General features: G+C 36.8%; 1 long non-coding RNA gene across 15 annotated transcripts; it reads right to left on the bottom strand.

Moving 5' to 3' along the window:
* Positions 1-228: 228 nt before the first annotated feature.
* LOC134228410 (uncharacterized) lies at positions 229-5,521 on the bottom strand. 15 transcript variants are annotated; one of them, XR_009984059.1, is made up of 9 exons: positions 5,430-5,521; positions 5,254-5,337; positions 3,703-5,151; positions 1,992-2,075; positions 1,812-1,903; positions 1,203-1,698; positions 746-822; positions 543-639; positions 229-421 (listed from the first exon to the last, which is right to left on the bottom strand). It is a non-coding gene; the product is annotated as an uncharacterized LOC134228410 (long non-coding RNA). The 15 variants fall into 15 exon arrangements; XR_009984018.1 differs by lacking the exon at positions 746-822 and having other exon boundaries at positions 230-421; positions 1,203-1,311; positions 1,540-1,698; XR_009984070.1 differs by lacking the exon at positions 746-822 and having other exon boundaries at positions 230-421; positions 1,207-1,311; positions 1,540-1,698.
* Between the last annotated feature and the right edge of the window lie 410 nt (positions 5,522-5,931).

Below are 5,931 nucleotides of genomic sequence, written 5' to 3'. Positions count from 1 at the left end.
GAGTTATCCTTAATGAGTTATGTACTCAGCATGGTACACTGAATCCTGAGAATTAAGCTGTTTACTGTGTCCATCACTTTGTAGATATTAGTACATACTCAACTCTGTCCATTGGATTCTGTGAGTTAAGCTATTTAGTGTGTCCATCACTTTGTATATAACAATGATATATAGTTAAGCTATTTAGTGTGTCAACTGTTATATAACAGCACAGTCCATTGAATTCTGTCAGTTAAGCTATTTAGTGTGCCCATCAATTTGTAGATATATAATAATGTACTCAGCACTATCCATTGAATTCTTTGAGTTGAGTTATTTAGTGTGTCCATCACTTGCAGTCCAAACCTTAAATTACTCTCTGCACTATTGTTGAAGCATATTTGTCTGCTATCAAAGAAACATGAAATTGATGGCAGTCTGCCTGTAAAAAAAGAAATCACAAGGACTCAACATAAATATTAATAAAATCTTAATAAATGAAAAATAGCTAACATATTTTTACAGAATAGAAGGATTTTGCAGAGCTTGTACATGTGTCTTACCTTTATTTTCAGGTCCCATAGTTGATCTCTTTGGAGTCTTGAGGAATCATGTTGATCTGCTTTTGGAAACAGGATCAATGCCAGCATAACCGCCTGCCTATTAACAAAAAGACACTAAGAATCCAAGCAATGAGAGAGTCAAAATCTCCTCTAATTCACATAATGCAAGGTCTAGAGCTTTACATGCATCTGATCTGACTAACCATCAATGTTTAGGTTAGACAGTAGTAAGTCCTTACTTTCCACATTCTTGTTAACTGATTGAGATCAGTCTCATCTTCTAATTGATAATGAAAAAAACATGAACAAAAATACCTTGTGCCAAAATGTTCACCTGAGTCACCTTGACTTTGTCATCAAAAGAAAAATTCTTAATTCATATTTTTTTTACTTAAATCCTAGTCCAAAGGGATCATGATGTAACGTAAAAAAAATTCTGTTACCATGAATAATCGTCCGGAAACTGAAGCATCCAGATATCTGGCGTCCGGATATCTGAAGGTCCACTGTAACGTAATTTGAAACAACACATCCTCGGGATGCCCTATTGTTATTGCAACACAGTCTTGCTGTTGTGCAGCAGAAGTAAATCCCCCTGGACCTATGATTTGATAAGTGTATAAAGAAAATTTGTAAATTGCAAAAAATAAATCTTTTTACCCACTCCTTAATCAGATATTGGCTGCTGTACAAAGCTTGGCAATAGACTCTTCTTTTTCTTCACTTGGTCAGCACTGGTCCTCTTCCCTTGTCAAATTCCTTGAAAATACTTGATGGAGAGAAGATAAGCAATAATACAAAGCAATGTAATAATCACAGAAATTCAAATGAACATAATCATTACAACATTATTAGCTTGAAAATCAAAAAGCAAATAAAGACAATAAGGTTATGATAGCTAGGAATAAGGTGGAATATTGGGGCAAGGAGAGGAAAGCATAGTTACTTTAGAGTAGGGAGGACAAAGATATGTCAGAAATAATTAAATAAAAAATACTTGTAAGACTCCTGCCTGTTAAAGTGGGTCATGATGAAGTTCCATAGGTGAAAAAGAAGTAAAGTCTGATTCTTACGAGTATTCTCCTCATGGCTGCAGCGGAATGGGAAAGGGACTCTTCCTCACTTAGAATTCCTGGTCAGTCTTAACTTTCTTCTGCTTAAAAAGATAAAACAGAAACATAAAAGGGGAAACACTTGCACTTAATACCAAGTGAGAAGCTAAAATCAGTAAAAAGCAGCTTGTTGCTTACCACTTTTGAAACATAATACCTGCAAAACACAGACAGGAATAGACTCTTCTTATATTAATGACCTTGGTCCTCCATTGTTGTTCCTCTTCTGAATCAAAGGGGAACTGAAATCTGTCAATTGAAGGTCCAGATGTTAAAGCTTGGTACAGCCAACATCAATAGGCAAGCAAAGATACAAGAAGTAAAATCTGAATATTACCCTGCTTTCTGCTGCTGTATGCAGTTCGATGAGAGAGGGAGTCCTCCTCATTTCAGGATCCTGTTTAGCCTTAAAAGTATTCCTCTTAAAAAGATAAAAATTAACAGACACCAAAAGAGGATCACTTGCACTTCATACCAAGTGAGAAGATTTCTAAAATAAACTAGTGGCCAATGGGCAATATGCTCAAAAAGCATATTGGCTAGTAAATGACAAATTAGTCTTGTATTGAAAAGTATAAAATTTAGAAGAGGAGATTCCTAAATAACTACCTGGAGACATTTTCATATCAATAACAATGGCTTAGCTGTTCTTGAACATAAAATTTTTTCCATATATTCCTTTGTTAAAATTTTATCCCCATTATTTTTATGATTTGCCAAATTTGTAAAACCTCTTAACCAAGGATGCATTTGCAAATTATTATTATGGCTTTGATTTGACGGTGAAAACGCCTATTCGCTTCTCGATAATTACTCGCAAAAAATAAGGAATCTACAGTATCATATATATTTTTGATCCCCTATTCTGACACCAAAATGGGGTCTTGATTTGACTAATTTTGAATCTACACTACCTGAGGATGATGCCACATAAGTGTCTCTTTCCTGTCTCAGTGGTTCTTGAAAAGAAGATTTTTAAAAGATGTCCTTAATTTTTCTCTTATTTGTAGTAATCTTCCATTTGAAGAGGGAGTGGGCCTTCATTTGAATAAACTTAAATCCCATAATGGCATTTATCCAAGGATACTCTTTGCCAAGTTTCGTTGAATTTGACCAAAGATGAAAATGTGAAATTTTACAAACAAGAGGCCCATGGGCCACATCGCTCACCTGAGAAGCTTTGACCATTCTGTTCTTTACCAGATTTCCCCCTTGTAACACATATTGTGACCCCACCCTACGTACCCCACTGATCAAAATTTAGACAATTTGAAATCTACACTACCCCAGGATGCTTCCACATAAGTTTCAGCTTTTCTGGCCCAGTGGTTCTTAAGAAGAAGATTTTCAAAGATTTTTCCTATATATTTCTATGTAAAACTTTGATTCCCCATTGTGGCCCTGCCCTACCCCCGGTGGTCATGATTTGAAAAATTTAGAATCTACACTACCCCAGGATGCTTCCACACAAGTTTCAGCTTTTCTGGCCCAGTGGTTCTTGAGCAGAGGATTTTCAAAGATTTTTTCTATGTATTTCTATGTAAAAATTTGATTCCCCATTGTGGCCCCGCCCAACCGCCCGGGGGTCATGATTTGAACAATTTAGAATCTACACTACCCCAGGATGCTTCCACACAAGTTTCAGCTTTTCTGGCCCAGTGGTTCTTGAGAAGATTTTTTAATGACCCCACCCTAGTTTTGTCTTTTCTTGATTATCTCCCCTTGTGAGGGGACTTGGCCCTTCATTTTAACAATTTAAATTCCCCTTCACTCAAGAATGCTTGGTACCAAGTTTGGTCAAAATTGGCCCAGTGGTTCTTGAGAAGAAGTCGAAAATGTGAAAAGTTTACAGATGGACGGACGGACAGACGACGGACAAAATGTGATCAGAAAAGCTCACTTTAGCCTTTGGCTCAGGTGAGCTAAAAAGATGACAAAGACATAAAATGAACAAAGGTTCACTTCTTTTAAAAACCAGCACTTATATCAATTGATTCTACTACTAAATTGGGTTTGTGATCAGGAGAGATCCTATATGAGATGTTTACCAATGCTTTTGAGACTCATCTTCCCGTGCGCCCTTGCGAACTTAGCCTGGGACAAAATGATACCCAGTATCCGTCTGCTTCCACGTGGAGGCATCGCATAGGACTTGTTGTGGAGAGGCTATGTACTGGCAGGGGAAGATGTTAGAATTTCTTCCCCCTTTTCGCATTGCTGCTAGCCAGCGGTGATGGCTGAAAGCGAGAGGTGACAAGCACACAGACACTAACACCAACACACTAGACGCGTCACACAACATTTAGCAGACGTTAGTAGTTTTAGTAGCTTGTTACTTGTTCAGGGTTCTCCATTGTTTGAAATTTTACTGTGTTGCAGAGTTTACGCAAAGCACTAAAATTTCACGGTATTTTAGCGATCAAATTTGCAACTGACTCACTATTCATTATAATTACTTAAGAATACATGCACACAATTTAAAAAAAAAAAAAAATCACCAATTCGTTACAAAAATAGTATGGTCGAACATATTAGCACATGTTGTGAAATGCAGAGGAAATTCTTGTCTATAAAGTTGAACTACTTACAATTTTTTAAAGCAAATTTGTCATAATTTTTTTGTCAATTTTATTGATCGAATTAAGGAATTACAAAAAAAGAGACTTCGGAATAGTAAAATACTTTTAAAAGTTCCTTGAAAATTGAAAACTATTTATTTACATCAAGTAAATGATTTTGGTACAGTGTTATGTTTGATTTACATTGCAAACATAATTCTAGAGCCATGGCTCTAAAGAAAAGACATTTAAATATATTTTTAAAAATAATACAATGTACTTTAATTGCAACTACTAGTACCAATTAAGCGTTACATGGAAGTTTGAAATCCAATTTTTTGTCTTTGTTCCTTCATGCGTCAAGTCCATTGAGGGTCTAGGAAATAATTGATTATGCAAGGTGAAAGCATAATTAAGTGATCTAGATATCGTATAGAATTGAAAGACGGTAGAATTGTTTGATCAATTATGTTTCAGATAGAGAGAATTTGTATGTTTCAATTTTTTTTTATTATCACAGATCTTACTGTGTCAGCAAAATTTTTAATGTGTCGCACAGATAAAATTTGAATCTTTACTGTGTCGGAGAACATTTTTCTGTGTCGGGACCAACACAGTAAAACAGCTCATGGAGAACCCTGCTTGTTAGGGTGTTAATCATGCAAACCTATCCACCACAAGCACTAATCATGCACTAACTAACAAATACCTTAATTACAATAATAACCTACACTCCTCTAAGCTGTCTAACTATCAACTAAAGCCTACTTACTAACTCAAACTACAACACAACTGCACCTACCGGAAATACTATACAAACTAAACCTAAGACTAAGAAACACCTTTGTAACGCTACTTACAACTACTATACACCCCATACTTTCTGAATGCAGCAGAAAACACTCCAGACTGACCTTCAGAGGTGGCTATCTCTGCTTCCTGTCAATTCAAACTCAAGAGGTCAAAGCCTGAAAAAGCCAACATCAATTGGAAAGCCATAATATTGGGAAAAGGTGCTCAGAGGTCAAGTATGAATCTTACCGCACTTTCTGCTCATGAACGCTGTTAAATGGGAGAGGGACTGCTCTTCACTTCAGGATCCTGGTCAGCCTCAAATTTCTTCTGCTTAAAAAGAGAAAACAAACACATCAAAGGAGAATCACTCACATTCCCTAACAAATGACAAACTTCATTTGAATAATCAATTTGTTACTTACAACCTTGAGCCATATTGGTTGCTGCATAGAGATGGGAAATGGACTCATCATCCTGTCTTTTGCTGTTGGTCGACCTTGCTCCTCCATCGTTGTTCCTCTTCCGAGTCCCTGAAAGTATAAAACTGGCACAATGTTAGTAAAACTTCAAAAGAATGCAACAAATCACGAAAAGTTACTTACCACTTTGGGCCATGTTGGCTGCTGTATAGAGATGGGAAATGGACTCGTCATCTCGTCTTCCTCTGTTGGTCGACCCTGCTCCTCCATCGTTGTTCCTCTTCCGAGTCCCTGAAAGTATAAAACTGGCACAATGTTAGTAAAACTTCAAAAGAATGCAACAAATCACGAAAAGTTACTTACCACTTTGGGCCATGTTGGCTGCTGTATAGAGATGGGAAATGGACTCGTCATCTCGTCTTCCTCTGTTGGTCGACCCTGCTCCTCCATCGTTGTTCCTCTTCCCAGTCCCTGAAAGTATAAAACTGGCACAATGTTAGTAAAA

Source organism: Saccostrea cucullata, unplaced genomic scaffold (genome assembly GCF_032062105.1).
Source record: "Saccostrea cucullata isolate Sc308-1 unplaced genomic scaffold, CSIRO_AGI_Scuc_v1 ctg724, whole genome shotgun sequence".
Lineage (NCBI taxonomy): Eukaryota > Metazoa > Mollusca > Bivalvia > Ostreida > Ostreidae > Saccostrea > Saccostrea cuccullata.
Note: the sequence above shows the minus strand (reverse complement) of the source record. Positions and strands in the feature narration are given on the sequence as shown.